Here is a 22,133-nt window from a genome sequence, read left to right on the forward strand (position 1 = left end):
AATGTTTGTCATGCATGTCATGCATTTTAAACTGCATTGAGATAGCGTTCAGCATTTGAAATATATGTGATCTTGGATTAAACAGAATAATTCTTTTCTATTAAGTATTACAACAATTTTAATATCTTCTGTGTATTAACTTTTTATCCATTTCATATTTTGTCAATTTATGCAAAAATCGATAAATTAATTTTCTAACTTACTAAAAAAATCACTTGGCAGCGGTGGGATTCGAACCCACGCCTCCGAGGAGACTGGTGCCTTAAACCAGCGCCTTAGACCGCTCGGCCACGCTACCGACGCTTTATAGTTGAGCTAAATCAAGATATCATTCGTTTACAACATTTACAACTGATAAAAATATGTCTTATAGGCATACATTACGAAATATTACGTAGAAATATGTTTCTTTTTGGTTTTCCAAAATCAAACTCAAATTCTTTCTTAATACTAAATGCATGCAATCAAATTACATATTTCGCTTCTCTCTCTGAACAGAGTTATCCATTATTTGCTTAGTTCACATTTTTTGGAATGTCTATATATGGTAACATGCATAGCTCAAGTTGGCTGAGCATTTGATACTCACAAGTAACTTCATACAGGAGGGGCGGTTTTCACCATTTCACATTGGACGGAACCATGTAATCTATATTGTACATTCGGTTGAGGGCGCGATCGAAGCTTCTAGTCATGAGAAGAAATTATAACGCTTGAACGCTAGGTCGCTGTCGGCTCATCGAAACGTAATAAATGCACGTGCAAAACGGGCAAATTGGATAGCAAACTTTTTTTGTCGTTAGCAACAAATTGCCTTCGCAGGTTATTATTCTAACGAGTTTCTATCAGCACTACTCAATTCCCCTTTGGAGAAAAGAAAATGAAAAAAAAAATAATTTCAAAACAATTAAAAGTATTTCAAATAGTAAAGAGCTATAAAAATGAACAACCAACACAGCTCATTATGTTTGGCAATGTGTTTTCTTTAAGATAAATATGTTTCTTTCTGCCCTACACTCACCTTGACAAGTAACTACAATGTTAATGGTAATGTTATGAAGTATTTACACCTTAAATTGGAGTTTTAGAATCATGGCCTCGGTAGCGCAGTAGGTAGCGCGTCAGTCTCATAATCACAAATGACAGAGCGATCTGAAGGTCGTGAGTTCGATCCTCACCCGGGGCATAGTTTTTTTCTACCCGTAACTCTTGTTTTCAAAGCATTTCTGATAGTTCTGAAAACTTGTGTTATACATTTGTACCTGTAATATGTTATTTTCTGCAATGTTTGTCATGCATGTCATGCATTTTAAACTGCATTGAGATAGCGTTCAGCATTTGAAATATATGTGATCTTGGATTAAACAGAATAATTCTTTTCTATTAAGTATTACAACAATTTTAATATCTTCTGTGTATTAACTTTTTATCCATTTCATATTTTGTCAATTTATGCAAAAATCGATAAATTAATTTTCTAACTTACTAAAAAAATCACTTGGCAGCGGTGGGATTCGAACCCACGCCTCCGAGGAGACTGGTGCCTTAAACCAGCGCCTTAGACCGCTCGGCCACGCTACCGACGCTTTATAGTTGAGCTAAATCAAGATATCATTCGTTTACAACATTTACAACTGATAAAAATATGTCTTATAGGCATACATTACGAAATATTACGTAGAAATATGTTTCTTTTTGGTTTTCCAAAATCAAACTCAAATTCTTTCTTAATACTAAATGCATGCAATCAAATTACATATTTCGCTTCTCTCTCTGAACAGAGTTATCCATTATTTGCTTAGTTCACATTTTTTGGAATGTCTATATATGGTAACATGCATAGCTCAAGTTGGCTGAGCATTTGATACTCACAAGTAACTTCATACAGGAGGGGCGGTTTTCACCATTTCACATTGGACGGAACCATGTAATCTATATTGTACATTCGGTTGAGGGCGCGATCGAAGCTTCTAGTCATGAGAAGAAATTATAACGCTTGAACGCTAGGTCGCTGTCGGCTCATCGAAACGTAATAAATGCACGTGCAAAACGGGCAAATTGGATAGCAAACTTTTTTTGTCGTTAGCAACAAATTGCCTTCGCAGGTTATTATTCTAACGAGTTTCTATCAGCACTACTCAATTCCCCTTTGGAGAAAAGAAAATGAAAAAAAAAATAATTTCAAAACAATTAAAAGTATTTCAAATAGTAAAGAGCTATAAAAATGAACAACCAACACAGCTCATTATGTTTGGCAATGTGTTTTCTTTAAGATAAATATGTTTCTTTCTGCCCTACACTCACCTTGACAAGTAACTACAATGTTAATGGTAATGTTATGAAGTATTTACACCTTAAATTGGAGTTTTAGAATCATGGCCTCGGTAGCGCAGTAGGTAGCGCGTCAGTCTCATAATCACAAATGACAGAGCGATCTGAAGGTCGTGAGTTCGATCCTCACCCGGGGCATAGTTTTTTTCTACCCGTAACTCTTGTTTTCAAAGCATTTCTGATAGTTCTGAAAACTTGTGTTATACATTTGTACCTGTAATATGTTATTTTCTGCAATGTTTGTCATGCATGTCATGCATTTTAAACTGCATTGAGATAGCGTTCAGCATTTGAAATATATGTGATCTTGGATTAAACAGAATAATTCTTTTCTATTAAGTATTACAACAATTTTAATATCTTCTGTGTATTAACTTTTTATCCATTTCATATTTTGTCAATTTATGCAAAAATCGATAAATTAATTTTCTAACTTACTAAAAAAATCACTTGGCAGCGGTGGGATTCGAACCCACGCCTCCGAGGAGACTGGTGCCTTAAACCAGCGCCTTAGACCGCTCGGCCACGCTACCGACGCTTTATAGTTGAGCTAAATCAAGATATCATTCGTTTACAACATTTACAACTGATAAAAATATGTCTTATAGGCATACATTACGAAATATTACGTAGAAATATGTTTCTTTTTGGTTTTCCAAAATCAAACTCAAATTCTTTCTTAATACTAAATGCATGCAATCAAATTACATATTTCGCTTCTCTCTCTGAACAGAGTTATCCATTATTTGCTTAGTTCACATTTTTTGGAATGTCTATATATGGTAACATGCATAGCTCAAGTTGGCTGAGCATTTGATACTCACAAGTAACTTCATACAGGAGGGGCGGTTTTCACCATTTCACATTGGACGGAACCATGTAATCTATATTGTACATTCGGTTGAGGGCGCGATCGAAGCTTCTAGTCATGAGAAGAAATTATAACGCTTGAACGCTAGGTCGCTGTCGGCTCATCGAAACGTAATAAATGCACGTGCAAAACGGGCAAATTGGATAGCAAACTTTTTTTGTCGTTAGCAACAAATTGCCTTCGCAGGTTATTATTCTAACGAGTTTCTATCAGCACTACTCAATTCCCCTTTGGAGAAAAGAAAATGAAAAAAAAAATAATTTCAAAACAATTAAAAGTATTTCAAATAGTAAAGAGCTATAAAAATGAACAACCAACACAGCTCATTATGTTTGGCAATGTGTTTTCTTTAAGATAAATATGTTTCTTTCTGCCCTACACTCACCTTGACAAGTAACTACAATGTTAATGGTAATGTTATGAAGTATTTACACCTTAAATTGGAGTTTTAGAATCATGGCCTCGGTAGCGCAGTAGGTAGCGCGTCAGTCTCATAATCACAAATGACAGAGCGATCTGAAGGTCGTGAGTTCGATCCTCACCCGGGGCATAGTTTTTTTCTACCCGTAACTCTTGTTTTCAAAGCATTTCTGATAGTTCTGAAAACTTGTGTTATACATTTGTACCTGTAATATGTTATTTTCTGCAATGTTTGTCATGCATGTCATGCATTTTAAACTGCATTGAGATAGCGTTCAGCATTTGAAATATATGTGATCTTGGATTAAACAGAATAATTCTTTTCTATTAAGTATTACAACAATTTTAATATCTTCTGTGTATTAACTTTTTATCCATTTCATATTTTGTCAATTTATGCAAAAATCGATAAATTAATTTTCTAACTTACTAAAAAAATCACTTGGCAGCGGTGGGATTCGAACCCACGCCTCCGAGGAGACTGGTGCCTTAAACCAGCGCCTTAGACCGCTCGGCCACGCTACCGACGCTTTATAGTTGAGCTAAATCAAGATATCATTCGTTTACAACATTTACAACTGATAAAAATATGTCTTATAGGCATACATTACGAAATATTACGTAGAAATATGTTTCTTTTTGGTTTTCCAAAATCAAACTCAAATTCTTTCTTAATACTAAATGCATGCAATCAAATTACATATTTCGCTTCTCTCTCTGAACAGAGTTATCCATTATTTGCTTAGTTCACATTTTTTGGAATGTCTATATATGGTAACATGCATAGCTCAAGTTGGCTGAGCATTTGATACTCACAAGTAACTTCATACAGGAGGGGCGGTTTTCACCATTTCACATTGGACGGAACCATGTAATCTATATTGTACATTCGGTTGAGGGCGCGATCGAAGCTTCTAGTCATGAGAAGAAATTATAACGCTTGAACGCTAGGTCGCTGTCGGCTCATCGAAACGTAATAAATGCACGTGCAAAACGGGCAAATTGGATAGCAAACTTTTTTTGTCGTTAGCAACAAATTGCCTTCGCAGGTTATTATTCTAACGAGTTTCTATCAGCACTACTCAATTCCCCTTTGGAGAAAAGAAAATGAAAAAAAAAATAATTTCAAAACAATTAAAAGTATTTCAAATAGTAAAGAGCTATAAAAATGAACAACCAACACAGCTCATTATGTTTGGCAATGTGTTTTCTTTAAGATAAATATGTTTCTTTCTGCCCTACACTCACCTTGACAAGTAACTACAATGTTAATGGTAATGTTATGAAGTATTTACACCTTAAATTGGAGTTTTAGAATCATGGCCTCGGTAGCGCAGTAGGTAGCGCGTCAGTCTCATAATCACAAATGACAGAGCGATCTGAAGGTCGTGAGTTCGATCCTCACCCGGGGCATAGTTTTTTTCTACCCGTAACTCTTGTTTTCAAAGCATTTCTGATAGTTCTGAAAACTTGTGTTATACATTTGTACCTGTAATATGTTATTTTCTGCAATGTTTGTCATGCATGTCATGCATTTTAAACTGCATTGAGATAGCGTTCAGCATTTGAAATATATGTGATCTTGGATTAAACAGAATAATTCTTTTCTATTAAGTATTACAACAATTTTAATATCTTCTGTGTATTAACTTTTTATCCATTTCATATTTTGTCAATTTATGCAAAAATCGATAAATTAATTTTCTAACTTACTAAAAAAATCACTTGGCAGCGGTGGGATTCGAACCCACGCCTCCGAGGAGACTGGTGCCTTAAACCAGCGCCTTAGACCGCTCGGCCACGCTACCGACGCTTTATAGTTGAGCTAAATCAAGATCTTTTTTATATTCAAAATTATAAGTCATAAAGTGTTATTAAATTATCACCAGTCATTCAGCTTTTATTTGATACAAAAAAACCTAAATAATGTACATATTTTGAAAGTTACACTCATGCGTAGGAACTATTTTGTGTTAAATATGTACTACTTTACAGGATGCCGAACCGGAAGTGAAACCTTGTGCTATATTTATAACAAGTATAACCTTTCTAAAAAGCCGACAAAGGCCGGATTATTATTTGCAGCCTTACGACTTACATTTTGTTGTAATTGCATAATTAATCTGGAGTACAGGAAAACATAAAAACCTTAACCAGAAATAAAAATAGGACGTTGAGAAAATTATGACATAGTCCGGTATCTATTTATCATAATTTACTATATTTAAAAAAATAGTCTGTGCATTCTATCTAGTCCTTTCTATGCAAGTTAGCATCATTTAATATATATGCCAAAAGGAGTAATAAGCTTGAACTATGCAGCCAGCACCTCTCCATTGAACAGAGAAAGACTACTGGAGTCGAAAAACTAAGAACTGCGACTACCTATGGTTGCAATGACATCATTGACAGTAAATATATTATATGAAGTCCTTCCTGCAGCTAGGTGAATGTGACTAAAATTTAAATCCATTAATCGATTTCTATGCACCAATCACATTCATATCATGATTTTTTGAGTAATCATCTATCATTTTAAAAGAAACTACTTGGTATAGTCATCTCATCCAAATGAATCTGTATGTATTCCTGTTTCGAAACTTCATTTTCTATATTATACAAGTTATATTTGAACAAAACAAACCAATATAAAAATCCCCATTCAAAATCAGTACACAGTTAAAGCTGATACCTCGGATTTTACACATGACAGACTTTCCAGAGAAGTTGGCATCTGAAAAGAAGCAGCATATCAGTTTTCTATCAGTAACCTTTTATTTGTCAACACAGGAATCGACGACATCAATGTTGCCATGTCTTTAATATTCTTGTTAACAGTTCAGTCAAAATATCTGCCTACTTTAGAGACCACTTCCTACGTTCTCTGTAAATGAGATTATAAAAAGTAGATAAGATGTTTGATTAAATGTCACTGTTAACGTCAAACTTTTAATCTTAAATTCTACTTCATGAAAATTAACACACGTAAAGCATCACAACGAAAAAAGTGTTGGACATTTTTAGGATCACATTTGTCATGTTTTGGATACAAATTAATATACATTAGTTTCACTAAAATTTTGATAGTCTGTTTGAACGAAAATAACACAATTACACTATGTTCCAAATGGTTATTAAGAATAGTAGCACACATATCTTATTTAACGGATATTATAAAATATAATGTTTAGGCGTGTGATCTAATTGTTTGGGGAGACGAAGTCGCCCGACTTAAAATATCAGCTCAAATCACAATCACACTAAAATCATTCTTGTTTTTACTAAAATAAAGTCTAGAAAACTACATGTTGATTTTCAATTTCGAACAGCAATACATTGAGCTAAATAGCAATTTAAGTTCATAAAAATATGTAAAATGAATCTAAAATCGTTTAAACACTAATGCAAGTATATTATAAAGACAGTAGAATTGGGCTATATTTATTTATGTATCAATACTATATAACATATCACGCCTTAATAGTTATCTGCCAAACTAAATCAGATAAAAGACACATCTCTTAAAAATAAATTATTTTTTTTTATCATATATTTAGTACAAAATACAGCTATTTTGTATATCTAATAAAGGTTGTTTTTCCAGTCTGTATCACCTACCCTGTATCGCATACCCCGTATCGCATAGCTAAACCCGTATCGCATACCCCGTATCGCATGGTAAAACCCGTATCGCATACCTTTTTTTTTTTTTTTTTTTTTTTTTTACATAAAGTTTTTTGTTTTTTTTTTTGCTTAAGAAAAAATTTCCTCAAAATAGGTCATTTTTTTAATGACGTCATTGTTTGGTATGTAACGTCACGAACGTCAAGTTTTCATATTGTATGTGACGTCACGAACATCAAGTTTGCATATTTTTTGGCACACTAAATGCAACTATAAAAAATACAAAACACTCAAATAAATACAATAATAAACAAAATATTTTTAAAACAGCAGCAGGCAAATGGTAAGGTAACCCAGGTGCTTTGTATAAGCAGTTATTTTAAGGTTTTGAACCAAGACAAAAGCAGAATTGAAGGTAACCCAGTGCTAATCTATCGGGATCAGAAAACAGTTCATATAATTCTGTTGAAATATATGATAAAGCGTATAATACATGGCAAAATCCGTATCACATGCCGTATCACCCTCGACCAATATCATCCCTCGGGCCTAAAGGCCCTTGGGCTGATATTGATGTCTCGGGATGATACGACATATGATACGGATTTTGCCATGTATTATTCTCTATGTAATTGATAATCTATAGATTTTGAAACGAAACACTATGAAATATACAAGGGGTATGTTTATTGAACTTTTTTAAAGCATTATTCGGTCAAGCCTCTGCGGAAATCAACTTTTTGCTTTATGGTTATAACTTAAAACACAATCTGAATTTTAGATTCTCAAAAACTATTTTTCAAATAGTTTCTATATCTAGAAGCAGAACAGTATACTTTCAAATGATTTTAAACAGCCTGACATTTTTGAAATTTCATGATCTAGGTTTAGTAACACAATCTTATTTTTCCTTTGCAGAATCGACAGTAAAATATTTCGTTTGCATCACCTCCACATATCAATCACGACAGATGTCACACGTGAAACAGAAACTGCTTACCGTTCTAGTGCATATGAGTTCAGCATGTCTTGTTTGGGTATAATTCGTGTTTCTAAGTCTTCAGTTTCCTATGAAGTGTTTTGTAGAGTGTGGTGTGTCTTTCGCCGTTTGTTTTGTAGAGTGTGGTATGTCTTTCGCCGTATTTTTTGTAGACTTTTAATGTCCTCTTGGTATCTTCCGCTTCTTTTAATACATTGGCACGTCTGCACTTTGAAACTGCAATTAATGCAACTGAAAATGCAAAACTGACAAAATGATAAAATTTTTATTGCTCTGTCGCTAACATGTAACATACATTATTATGCAGAAAGGCTACAACCAACAACTGAAATCTTTGGATTAAATAGAAATAACAAACCCGGCATTAAGTCTAACTCGGCAGGACACATTCGCAAAAAGGGGAAGGGCTCACATTCGCAAAAAGGGGAAGGGCTTAGCTTACATTTGCAAAAAGGGTACCGGTGATTATTTTACATTGTGTAAGTATGATGTCTGTAATTCTTACAATTTTAGCCACTGAAAAACAAGACCAAAACATTTTTGTGACTTTTTTAATACCAATGTGACCATTTATCCAGGCATCAAATTTGAGTTACACGTTAGGGGATGTATACTGTATCTAAAATACTTACTTCTGTACTGATATTACCATAAATTTAAGACACAAACATTTGTTTTTATCTTTTCTAGTAACACGAAGTAGTGGTATTTCAATGTTGAATTAAACGAAACGCTAACTTTAAAATATAAAAACAAATAGGATAAATTGGTGACTTGTCTATAAGACGTTGAAAACTCGAATGTAGTAATATTATAAAACTACGCAAGAATTCTTAAACTTGAAAAGTCGTCAGTTTCTGAAAAAAAGTTCCGTGTATTATTTTACCTTTGTAGCATTATTATTTTATTAAAAATTATTATTTCCAATAGCTCACACGAACCTTAAAAACTGATTATAAAAATATCTGAATTATATTGGCCAAATTTTAACTTCGGTAATAGACAATGCTGATACGCTCGACTCCGAATACCAACGGATATCATTAAGGTAGATGGTGAGTCTTAATTTAAATCCAAATAATATTTTGATAATTTGTCAAAATGTAGTTTATACTATGCGTTTTTTCAAAAATATAATAAAAAGCATGGGTCACGGTAGGGCTTTTTTATACTAAAGGTGGAGCATAATTGTCAGATTTTGTATAGTTCATGCATGGAAAACCCAAATTGGGGTGATAAGAATAAAATTATTCCATAGAATTGTAAGATAAAATATAGCTCTAATAATTACTTTAGGATAAGAAAAAGAAATAATAGTTACGGAAAGTGTGTTCTTGCTACATTATAAAATAGGTAAATTCACAACACATTCTATTATAAAAGTTACTTTATCGAATTATCTCCCCTTATATCTGAGCTATCTACCCTTATATGGCAAAATATAAAAAAAAGATGTCGTTATCTTTGTCAGTTTTTTGTTTGTTTAACTAGATATAACCAGTATCCGAAGTTAAACTATTAAGGTGTCCCAGAGTTCACATTATTCAGCTGATAATATTGACAGAAAACCTTCATACTGAAATGCGAATCAGTAACATAAGTTAATAGCAACATACCAAATATACCACTTATCAACACTGGCAAGGTATGAAGATTATGAACTTAAATACCAATTGACCATTAGATGCTGTAGCAATGTACAGAAAAACAATTTAAATTTAGCCTCCTAAATTTACTAATTTTTATCCTTGCTTCCTAGCTTATATAACGTACTGGAAATGTCTTATATGATTTGCATATTATGGAATACGTTGATTTGATTGGCCGAGAGGACTTCCGGTAAATGATCTTGCCGTTGGTTATTTTTTCGATAAACGAGGTTGACCGAACTTTTTTTGGTAACAAATGGCTGCGATAATAACACTGACGCTTACAAAATTCAATTTCACAGCAAGTTAATCGGTTAATTAAATAATAAACACCAAATTATTCGTTTCAATGATAATGAGACTTTTTGCGGTTTTTTTTTCATCAGATAGCAAATTCTTTGACTATATATTTTTTGCGTTAACCAACAAATATATTCATGCGCCTAGATTATTCAATGACATAAATATACCATTAAAGTATAATAGAGGTAGCGAGTGTGAAAAAATATATTCCGTATCTCCAATTTTAAAGAATTATAAGGATTAAACGCCTTTTTAAAGGAATTATTAGTGTATAAACTGGACCAAGTCCTTCGGAATTTTATTTGTTTTTGAGTGAATTGGTCGAGTTTATACACCAATAAATTGTTGCGTATAATCAACAAAATATATATACTATGTTGATTGTTAATTTTGGCTGCTAATAATGTTCGTCTTTTTGCTTGCCAACTAAAGTTTACTTTTAGTTACCTAATATGTATAAGCGTGAAACAAAAGAATAATAGAGCGCATGAAAAATAAGTGAAATGATAAAGCGATGAATAGTTCTTTTATTCATATTATCCATGCTTACCCATTTTCCAATTAAACTTTGTCATAATAGTTGTTGAATTGTTTGGTGTATTAACTGTTTTTTTTTTACAGAATCGATGTGCTGTATAGATATTATTGTGCCATTTTTTTGTTAGGTTAATCTGTTCGTCAATTAGAGTAGTTATATACCTACATGGTGTAATGTTATTTTTTCAGAACGATATGTTATTTTTTCGAAAAATCGACCCAGACAATACCAAGTTTCAATAATATTTGCTTCAAGGCACACAATAAGGACCTGTATAAGATCATTATTTCCTTTATTAAAATACACTTTAATTTACTTCTCATAAACATTCCACTTGTATTTTTGTCCATCTGATGAGTTAAGCCCTTTTTCAACTGATTTTTATAGTTCGTTCTTATACCACAGTTATACCACTGTCCCAGGTTAGGGGAGGGTTGAAATCCCGCTAACATGTTTAACCCCGCCACATTTTTTATGCATGTGTCTGTCCCAAGTCAGGAGGCTGTAATTCATTGGTTGTCGTTTGTTTATGTGTTACATGTTTGTTTTTCGTTCATTTTGGTTATTCAATGCCGTTAGTTTTTCTCGTTTGAATTGTTTTACATTGTCATATCGGGGCCTTTTATAGATGACTATGCGGTATGGGCTTTGGTCATTGTTGAAGGCCGTACATTGACCTATAGTTGTTAATGTCTGTGTCATTTTGGTCTCTTGTAGACAGTTGTCTCATTGGCAATCATACTACATCTTTTTTTTTTATATTTAATTCGTTTGAAAACTATCATGTGTTGTTGCCAATTGAGGTTCAAAAAGCGATATATACGTATGCTGTTTCAGGCGACGGCGGTGTCAACAATGTATTAGTTTGTGATTAGGTATAGTTTATGGTGAACCCCAAGTGGTAGCTCAATCATATTTACTATGCAATCGTCTAACCATTGGCAAATCACACTCATTTCCATGGAGATTATTTGGGCCTGTTCCCTGAGTCATGGTCCATTGACTTTGAAACTTATGCTCATTTTAAACGTATTGGTTTGTGAAAAATGTCAGTTTATGAGGAACCACCAGCGGTACGTCAATGCTATTTGGTATGTAGTTGTATAAGCATTGGCATATCTCATTTCTATGGAGATTATTTGGGCCCGTCCTCTTAGTCAAGGCCTATTGACTTTGTAAATTTTGCAGAGTTAACATGTATAAGTTTGTGATGGGCTCAGTTGAAGGGGATTATTAGTGGTAGGCCAATATTAATTGTTAACTAGTTGTATAAGCATTAAAGAATCTCATTTCCATGTAGAATATTTGGCCCCGCCCCCTTAGTCAAGGTCGATTGACTTTCCAACTTTTGTTTAGTTTACATGTATTAGTTTGTGATTATATCAGTTTAAGATGAACTGCTAATGTTAAGTCAATGATATTTGGTATTCAAATTTATAGGCATTTGCAAGTATCATTTCCATGATATGGAGATTATATAGCTCCACCCCCTCTCCATGGTTCATTGACTTTGAAACTTTTACATGGTTTACAAAATAATGTTTGTGTTTTGGTTTGTTTAAAGGGAACGACTTATCATTAGTCAATGATATATGGTATGCAGTTGTATTAGCATTGGTACATCTCATTTACATGGAGATTGTTAAGCCATGTACCTCAGTCATGGTTCATTAACTACATTTTTTCCCCCACTTATATAACATGTTAAGTATTGCTATTTTAATTTCAACATTTGCATAATCAAAATTACAAAAAAGCGAAACATATCTCTGTGATAACAGTTTATTTCTTTATTCACCATATATCGCAGGTTTAAGGCAGAAATAATCCTTTCCTCTGTTTATTGGACTGAAATACCAAAAGGAGTAGGTCCGGTAAGGACCGATTTTGGCCACAAATTTAAGGTTCATCTGACGAAAGATTTTGACCACTTTTTAAACACTTAAGTGTCTATTTCATTTAAATCAATTAGTTTATGTGAAAGATTTTAACTGATTTAGTCATTAAAAACGATCCGATTCAAGCTCAAATATGAATAATCCACCAAATATGCCAAAAATAAAAGTGGCCGCATCCGTGTTCATCCTCAACCTTTATATATGTTATGTATTATCATAAAATACAACTTACTTTCAATATTAAGGATGAACACGAATGCGGCCACTTTCGTTTAACACGAAAACCGTATAAAATTTAACTAAAAAGCTGGAATCAGCTAGGATATCAAGTCTTTGTAAGTCTTTTTCTAAAATGTTTATATTATCTCTTTTTTCCTTAGCTTTAGATTTGCAATAATTAATTGAAATATCTCTTACCTCAGTTTTAAAGTTATCCCATAGTAGGTCGAGATCGGGATAATTTATACTTTTATTTTTATAATTAGTTATCAAATTAGAAATTGTTTTCACATAGTCCTCATTATTTAATATACTTATTTTCTACAGAATAACATCCACGAACTGTAAAATGGGAAGGGGATATACTATTTAATCCTGACTTCTGCGTTTTATAAAAAAAAAATGGTATTACCAGACAAAAGAGTGAAAACAATTCTTCTAAATTGTTCGTTTAAAAATTTGTTATCTGCTTTTCAACGTTAAAAATTTCATGTATATAAACAAACAAAAATAGCATCCCTCCTTCATAAACAAAGTTGATACATTAAATTAATTACAAAAACTAAATTCATCATAGATACCAGGATTAAAATTTTATGTTTGTTCTAGACGCGCGTTTATTCTAATCTATGAGGTATAAAAGCCTTCTTCTTTCAAAATTCAAAGTTTGGTAAACAGTTAAGTGACTTGCATTTTTTTAACACCATAATAATTCAATTGTGTCTTGCTTCATGCAGTTAAAGCAATATTTCTATTGAAACTGGACATTTATTTCTAAAGTTCATATATCTAGATTAATAAGGGAGTTTTACTACACCTGACAAAAGGGCCATAGGGTGTATTTAAACCTAAACACATCATCAGCAAAGAATATCAAACTTTATTGTGGCCGGTAAAATATGATTGAAATAATGTAAATTTTTGCAGAAACTAATATTATTTTGTAGACGGTATGAGTCACATAATGCATATGTTAAGGGTTTTCTTGTATAACATACCTCGGGTTTTATGATTGCCCAGAGAAAGACCTCCATACGGTCGGTCTTTCGTTTGATCAATCATGACACCCTCGGTGATATACTTAAAGAAAAACCTTAAAATATCAATACATTTCTGGAGATTTGAAAGAAAAAGAAATGTTTTGTATATTTATATATTTCAAAGTAAGATAAGATATTAAAGATATATTAAACATTTGCACCTTTTTAAAAGTTAGTATATTGTTAATTGAAGTTCGGCTTTTGGTTACCACAAATTACCTAAACTTTCACTAAATTCTTTCTTAGATACAAGTCGTAATTGATGTCGATGTACCTGTAAAATTCTTATATGACGATCCATGTAAACTGATTGATCCTTTCGATTTAGCGCCGTAGAAAGATATTCGAATATAGTTTTGTCCTACATCCTGTCAAAGTATTACATTTATGTTCAGGAATTCACAAATTCACGCTTTTCACAAACTTTTTATGAAGTCTTAACACTTATAATCAATAAATCGATTGGATATGCACTTATTGAAACTTTGGTCTGGGGAGCATGATTTATTAAAAAGTTGTTATTACCTTTTAACTTTAAAATACAATACCTGCGAAATTTCTTATATCAGTACTGTGTGTCTTTTGTCATCTTCATTTTAGTATTCTATCTTTTGAATTGCAGTAAACCAAATTTTATCTGAAATAATCATTTTGATCTGAACATCATTTTAAAAGCCTGATTGATCTATAATTCAGACACATTTAGTTTTTCATTCAATTTTCAGACTTATCCAGTGCTGTTGGTGCAGTACTGTTCAGATAATTTGGTTACAGTTAATCAATTACCGTTTATTAGCTTTTGAGACAACTTAGTATGGTGTTTATATGAACAGGTAAATAACTGCACAGTTGGAAGAGAAAACTTAATGTTGGGACAAGTTTGCTATTTCGCCTCATGGAAAAAGGTGACATCTCAATTTGTCGATACAGGAAAATAAATGTACTAACATGGTATTTATCCCCTGGTATTTGTCTTAATTGTTTTTGGTTTAGCACCACTGTTGGAAGAGCTATGCCTCTTTTTGTTCACAAATTTACTTAAAGGAAAAACGTATTTCTTCAAGGGATATCAATTCACAAAATAAAATTACCTTTAATAGTATAAACTAAAATTCTTTTGCATGCTAACTTTCTACGAAAATGAACAGAAAATTGTCTTTTAAAATTTGTATGCTTACATGCATTTCCTATCATGATTTTCTTGATAGAGGGTTGCTGCTCACAAGGAAGCTATTAAAAAAGAGTTCCAAATGGTGAGGTTGAAATCATTCCTTCGTAAATTTAACGGACGCCATCACGAGTTGGTTGACCGTTATGGAATAACTGTTTCACAAATGATATCGGATATGTTCCTTACATCGTAATTACAATTCCCTTCCCTTTCATGAACGTGACCTACCGAATTAGACTATTTACCGGATTTGTTATCCCATAAGCAACACGACGAGTGCCACATGTGGAGCAGGATATGCTTACCCTTTCGGAGCACCTGAGATCACCCCTAGTTTCTGGTGGGGTTCTTATTCTTATTCTTGCTTATTCTGTAGTTGTCTATGTTGTGTCATGTTTACTATTGTTTGTCTGTTTTTAGCCATGGCGTTGTCAGTTTATTTTCGATTTATGAGTTTGACTGTCCCTCTGGTATATTTCGTCCCTCTTTTCTTTCAATGAACCAAAGGAAATTCGAAATCCTCTGGGAATAAGATTTGAGAACAATTTTCGACACGACACAAATTTTACAAATATTTGTTTCTTCTGAATTTGATTGGTATACATTTTTCTAAACCATTACAATTACTATTATTTGCTTAATTTCTGCATAAAGATTAGCAGATTAGTTTGCACAATTTTGATTACTCTTATAATATGGACAATTGATATAACACATACATTAAGAATTCAATTGAAAATTAACTCTACAATTATCCCTTCTAAAGTATCATTCATCCATGTTCTAGCTGATTTTTATATGGCAATGAGAATTTTCTTTTTAATACTTAAATTGATTTACCAATTGGTACATTAATACGACTCATTTCCTTTGGTTCTATCGTTTTTTTTTAAGGCTGCTAAGGCCGCCAACCGGAAATAGCAAAATAGATTTCTATTATTTTTTTATAATTTTTATTTAATAAGATTCATTCCCTTCGGTTTAACAGTTCAAAGTACTAACCATCTTACAAAGTTGTTTTTTCGCATAATTCATTACAGTTTTTAAATAATAAACAAATGCAGGACTGAAAATTTCAACAGTTCATTTGTCAACCAACCTTTTCATATCAATATCATGTCTTTTTAAATCTTGTAAATTTGGCATTTTTATAGATTTTCTATGGCTGATTATTGATCCTGTTTACAGTTTTTCCCTTTCTATTAAAGTTTATCCATATGTTATGTTATGGCCATGACTGTCATGTTTGATGATAACCATTATTGAAATCACAAACTGAAAAGAAGCTACCAAGTGTTCTGATGCTGTCTCATATGCAATTACTAACATATAAATTATAAATGTAATAAAGAATGTTAAAGCCCTTAACAGTTTATAAATTGATTAAATAATTCCAATAAGATGTTATCAATTTGTCATGTATGTGTCAATAGGTTTACGAGTCATATATTTTAATTTCGACTCTGACTACATATCCAATAACAAGCTAAAATTCGTTAATGCTTGAACAAGTTTTACTGTGACCAATTGCACATAAAGATATCCCTACTGTAGTTTAGTTAGTTTAAACATATTTATTTATAATGGATTGGGAAACAATTTTTGAAATTTATATTAATCCCTTTCCACTTTGCGGGTGCGAGTTCTGCCTTGTAGCAGCGTTAGCCTGCTCTTTTTTTGAAGTCTACAATGGTGTCTTTAACGTGCAAGAGATATGGCTCGCACTTAACATGGGTCAACCATTTATCGTCTCCTTCCGACGGACTATCATTGTTTCTTCAAGATTATACTCGCAAATGGTGTCAAGGGAGAGCCGACAATTAAGTCCCCTGAAATTTTCATCTCGGAACGGTAATCTAACCAGGAACCCTACTGTATGTAAATGAGAATTAAAGTTGATGAGCTATAAATAAAACGTAAAATTGCCAAAATCCAAGGGAAATTCAAATCTGAAAGACCTTTATAAAAATTTCTAAATTAAAAGCTCAAACATATCTAACGAATGGAAACAACTGACTTGGTACAGGTAATTTCTTATCTCGAAAATGGTGGCTTCAACCTGGTTTTATAGCTAGCTAAACCTCTCATTTGTATGACAGTCGCATAGACTTCGATTATACTGACAGCAAAGTGTAAAAACGTCAAAATTTGGGTACAGCAGTCGACTTTGTAATATAATCTCAATCACTATAAAACAAACAACTGTGTAAACAAAGAAACTCAAAATGGCATTCAGACCAAGTATATGAAGAAAAACGAAAGCCAAGAATTCAAAATTGACCAAAAACAAGGTTGGAAATGAACAACAAGTAGAGAAAACCGGGTTTTCTCCTTACCGCTTTATTGTTAAAATGATTTAAGTTTGATTATTATTATTTTTGAACTGATATTCAACTTAAGATTTATGATTTAAAGGCATATTGTGCATTATAAATTACCTTGTCAAATAAATTTCAAACCCTTGATAGCATGACTGAACCTTTTCATATTATGTAAACATGAAAAACTTGAGAACTAAGCTTATTCCATGCAGGAATGGACGAAGGCAACTAACGTTAACTTAGTCCATACTTGCATCATGATAATATGAAAAGGTTCAGTCATACTATCAAGTGTTTGTAATTTATTTAATAATGTAGATTATAATGCACAACATGCCTATTAATCATAAATTTAAGGTTGAATATAAAAAAATTAACGAAGAAGAAAATAAATTAAATGATCATAGTAACATCACATTAAAAAAAATATGGAGTAATGCAGTTTGCTAAATTTGATGCTGGTATCCAGTTTTATTTATTGCCATGCTCGAAGCATAATAACACTGTGGGGAGATATATAAGTACTAATCCAAGTCATAAGTATACCGTGTAGCGGGTTATTTTCCCGGGGTGTCAATTTTTGCTTATTTTCGCGGATAGAACAAAATCGCCCAAACAAATTCCTAAATTTAAAAGTGTACATACAAATGTATTACAGTTTTGAATCCGCCAAAATATTTCAAATATCTTGTTCAATGAAAATAGCGAAATCGTATACTCGCAAAAGTAACCCGCTATACGGTATAATAAAAATGGATAAACAGTCAAGGTTTAAAATATACATGGACAAAAAGGGATACGTAATCAAAATGATAAACAACGTCAGTACCTAGAATCTATAGTTCAAGACCACGTGTATTACTTCTGAAGCTGATATGGAATATTTATCAACAAGGTATTGGTATCTTCCAATGAACTTTTTTGGAAGCAAGACGTTCTTAAACATATTCTTGACTCATCAACTGATGAGTCAAGAATATATATATATCCATGACGTTATAGAAGAACGAAAACACCAATTTGATTCATGTACTGTTAGCGTGCTCACATGAAAGTTGATTCCAAATTTCAGAAAGCCTTTATTTGTAGTTTCTTAGAAATAATGTGACAAAATATTCAGATTTCATGCATGGCCATTACGTATAAACTATGTAATTATGATACTAGTATGTAAGACTGAATATTTCATAATTGATTGAAAGTGAATTGTCAGTTCTGATCTTACCTGAGGGAAAATAACTGCAAATTAAATTTACTGAAAGACATATTCAGTCTTTTGAGAGTTGTGCAGATCAAAATTACCGTTTCAGAACAAAATTCGTTTACTATTGTTCGCGTTGATCTGATGAGTTAAGCTATTTCTTCTTTACAGGTTGTTCTTATGTTTCGCCGATACTCCTAAGTCCTTAGTACTGTGATGGTTAAGGCTCTCAAACATTTTTAATCCCGCCGGTTTTTTTTACGTACGTGTCACAATCCATGAGCATGTAATGCAGTGAGTGTCGTTAGTTGTTATCTGTTATATCCGTTTTTCGTTTTTTGTTTCATAAATCAGACCGTTGTTTTTTTGGTTTTTTTTTAATCGTTTCACTTTTTTGTAACTTCGAGTTCTTTCATAGCTGACTGTATACGGTTTGGTTTTTGCTATAAAAATTAAAGTCAATCGCGTTGTTTGGACTATGTGGACTCGTTATTTTATTGCCAATCTCACTCCATTTACTCATTTCAAATCATGTAGGGGATATCAGTGTCAGCGATCATATTTTGCCTATTCCACCTTACCTGAAATGAACGAATGGTGTTTTATTTTTGTTTGTAACACATATGGCAATATTGTCGAAATTGTTTTCTTACAAAAAATATATTGCCATTCTATGAAAAAATATATCATTGATATGTTTTTCATAATAACAACGTATCGCGCTATTCTGTTAGAAAGAAATCGCTCTGAAATAATAAAAGATGTTCATTCTGTTACACATAATTATGGCTTAAAATGCAACTTAATACATTGAAAAATCACTGTCTTTGCTGAATGAATGAAAAATGACGAGTTATTGTGGTATGAGTGCCAATTAGACAACTCTCCATCCAAGTCACAATTTATAAAAGTAAACCATTACAGGTCAAGGTATGGTCTTCAACACGGAGCCTTGGCTCAAACCGAACAGCAAGCTATAAAAGGCTCCAAAAATATACTAGTGTAAAACCATTCAAACGGAAAACCACTAACTAGCTTAATTGGTTGCTGGAAATTGTAGGTAGCTTGAGTCCGCTAAAACTTTAAGCTTTCCGAAAACACACTGTGGAAAATCAAATTAGATGTGTGGATTATATATTTTGAATCCATACACAAAACTAAAATGCATGATCCTGATTTACGTACAAAACATAACTCATCTCGATGAACATTTCATTGAAAAACACAACGTTTATAATGATTATCTCGCTTTTAATACTTTGAATTTAAATTTACACAGATGGTAACATACAAGTCATTTTTTAATGATGTCTTATAACAAGAACAAAAAATAGTAGTAGAGTCTGTTATATTTCATTTTTTTCCGGAAATTATAATAATACCAATAACTTAGTATAAACAAGACGCTTACAAGGAGGAAAGTTAGTTTTTTTTTAGTTTTGTGTTTGGATTCAAAATATATAATCCACACATCTAATTTGATTTTCCACAGTGTGTTTTCGAAAAGCTTTTAACGGACTCAAGCTACCTACAATTTCCATCAACCAATTTCAAGTTAACTGACATTTTCTTTATATCTTTCTTTCCTAACTTTTCATGTTTTGTTTATCGTTGTAAGATTACAAAATGAATGTTTTACTGCCAGAACAGGTTTTCTTTCCCTCTTCTATTGAAGTAATATGGACGATGAAACACAAGATAACATAAGTAATGTGGCGTGTCTGCCTCCCTGTTAGTCGACATAATAAGTATAACTCACTATGCGGTATGAAGTTTTGCTCATTTTTAAAGGTCGTGTGGTGACCTAAAGTTGTTGTCTTCTATACCATTTTGGTCTCAGGTAAGGAGTTGTTTCATTGGCAATCATGCACCTTCTTGTATACTTAAATGTAATTTAAAACACTATTATGAGACAATAAAAAAAGAGAACACTTTAAGATTACGCACTTACAAATCGATAGAAAGAAAATTTCCCTAAAATGTTTCCTGAATCAGCGGTTTGCCAAAAAAGTGTTTTCCTTGAAAAAGATTGTACATACATACCGATCACACCAATACGGTATAATTATCTTTTGACCCGTTGACCCCAAGTAATCAATCAATGATTGATAGGACATTACATCCAGGTGACCGATTAGTGTTTTTGTCAAAGTATAATACCTTAGTTATATATTACTTGTGTTGACAAGTTTGAGATAAGATTTGTTAACCTGGTATAATAGTTTCTTATTTAATTTTCATTTTCCTGTAAAATGGAGGGCTCCTAAAACAAGTGAATATTACGAAAAATACGTATCAAGGTAAGATTTAAGAATAAGAAAAAAACCTCTTTTATGCCTACGTATTGATAATTATGTTTGGTTCTGTGGTCCAATTTTTGAATGATTTAAAGGTACGGAAATAACTTCGAACTGCTAAAGAGCATTCTCTAATAAAAGAAAGTATATATGTTGCTGTTGAAACGAAAGCATGCGCATTTCCATATATTATATAATTCACAATATTTGATAATTGCAAAAACAATTTGTTATGAAAGTGTTTTATATTTTCATAAAATGATTAAAAGAAATGAAAACTAGTACTTACCATATTCGATAGCCTTACGGTTCCTAACACAGTTTATATTCTCAAATTTATTTTTGATATTGCATATAAAGTATATTCATTTTTGAATGGGGTAGAGAACAATTGTAAAAGTCATAATCTACATATTTTTCCGTGTGATTATTGAGAAAACAACGATAACACGGAATCAAACAGGTTTTATTGTCTTATGACAGGTTATTAGGAAATCGACAGGTTCTGATTGATGGCATACTGACTATTAAAACATCTTTATGATTATTTATTAATGATATAGTCTGGGATCTTAGTGTCCATATCTTAAATGTATATAAATAACAATCTGAAATATTCAACATGTTGTATATTAGGCAGAACTGAAAAGTGTCGATTTTATTATTATGGGTTCCCATTTGAACAGAGCGAGCGAGTAAAGTCCTGTGAAATCATAGTCTTAACAAACCCGATAAGTTAAAAGAAAAAAAAATATGTAATCATATCGTGTATGTTTGTCCTTTCTGTATTTAATGTATTGAGTAATACCTTTATGTCAAAATGATTATTTCGACAATCCCAAGCTACGCTACAGATGAAACATTGACCATATTGCCATGAGTAGCTTGATTCCAGAATATTTTTTTTAAAGTTCGTTGTGTTAAGCAGGTGCGGGTTCATTGTCAAATACGTTAAGATGTAATAAACCTGTCTCGTATAACTAATATACAATGTTCATGGTGTACAAATTTCACTTAATATTATATATTTTATAACTGAAATTTACGACATATTTGGTTGAGTGTTAAAATTCGGCCATTCAACTTCAAGAGACCAATACTTTTTTCAATTGAAATCAACATATGCTTTTATACTTAATATGAATGTGGACAACATACATGTGGTAGTTATGATAATTCTGGAGAAACTCTGATATATCTGTCTGGAACACTTTACCCAGGAAGAACCTGTATTGGCAACGTAAACAATG

At 32.3% G+C, this 22,133-nt stretch overlaps 1 long non-coding RNA gene and 9 other non-coding genes across 10 annotated transcripts; 4 read left to right on the forward strand and 6 right to left on the reverse strand.

Annotated features, from left to right (window-relative positions):
- Window positions 1-216: 216 nt before the first annotated feature.
- On the reverse strand, window positions 217-298 carry Trnal-aag (transfer RNA leucine (anticodon AAG)). The gene has a single exon. It is a non-coding gene; the product is annotated as a tRNA-Leu (tRNA).
- Window positions 299-1,095: 797 nt separating this feature from the next.
- Trnam-cau (transfer RNA methionine (anticodon CAU)) lies at window positions 1,096-1,186 on the forward strand. The gene is given in 2 exon segments: window positions 1,096-1,132; window positions 1,151-1,186. It is a non-coding gene; the product is annotated as a tRNA-Met (tRNA).
- Window positions 1,187-1,499: 313 nt separating this feature from the next.
- Trnal-aag (transfer RNA leucine (anticodon AAG)) lies at window positions 1,500-1,581 on the reverse strand. The gene has a single exon. It is a non-coding gene; the product is annotated as a tRNA-Leu (tRNA).
- A 797-nt stretch (window positions 1,582-2,378) lies between these two features.
- On the forward strand, window positions 2,379-2,469 carry Trnam-cau (transfer RNA methionine (anticodon CAU)). Its single transcript is given in 2 exon segments — window positions 2,379-2,415; window positions 2,434-2,469. It is a non-coding gene; the product is annotated as a tRNA-Met (tRNA).
- Window positions 2,470-2,782: 313 nt separating this feature from the next.
- On the reverse strand, window positions 2,783-2,864 carry Trnal-aag (transfer RNA leucine (anticodon AAG)). Its single transcript has one exon. It is a non-coding gene; the product is annotated as a tRNA-Leu (tRNA).
- Window positions 2,865-3,661: 797 nt separating this feature from the next.
- Window positions 3,662-3,752, forward strand: Trnam-cau (transfer RNA methionine (anticodon CAU)). The gene is given in 2 exon segments: window positions 3,662-3,698; window positions 3,717-3,752. It is a non-coding gene; the product is annotated as a tRNA-Met (tRNA).
- Window positions 3,753-4,065: 313 nt separating this feature from the next.
- Trnal-aag (transfer RNA leucine (anticodon AAG)) lies at window positions 4,066-4,147 on the reverse strand. Its single transcript has one exon. It is a non-coding gene; the product is annotated as a tRNA-Leu (tRNA).
- Window positions 4,148-4,944: 797 nt separating this feature from the next.
- Trnam-cau (transfer RNA methionine (anticodon CAU)) lies at window positions 4,945-5,035 on the forward strand. Its single transcript is given in 2 exon segments — window positions 4,945-4,981; window positions 5,000-5,035. It is a non-coding gene; the product is annotated as a tRNA-Met (tRNA).
- A 313-nt stretch (window positions 5,036-5,348) lies between these two features.
- On the reverse strand, window positions 5,349-5,430 carry Trnal-aag (transfer RNA leucine (anticodon AAG)). Its single transcript has one exon. It is a non-coding gene; the product is annotated as a tRNA-Leu (tRNA).
- A 12,985-nt stretch (window positions 5,431-18,415) lies between these two features.
- LOC143063986 (uncharacterized) lies at window positions 18,416-21,330 on the reverse strand. Its single transcript, XR_012975154.1, has 2 exons — window positions 21,173-21,330; window positions 18,416-19,167 (listed from the first exon to the last, which is right to left on the reverse strand). It is a non-coding gene; the product is annotated as an uncharacterized LOC143063986 (long non-coding RNA).
- Between the last annotated feature and the right edge of the window lie 803 nt (window positions 21,331-22,133).

This window comes from Mytilus galloprovincialis, chromosome 2, assembly GCF_965363235.1.
Source record: "Mytilus galloprovincialis chromosome 2, xbMytGall1.hap1.1, whole genome shotgun sequence".
NCBI lineage: Eukaryota > Metazoa > Mollusca > Bivalvia > Mytilida > Mytilidae > Mytilus > Mytilus galloprovincialis.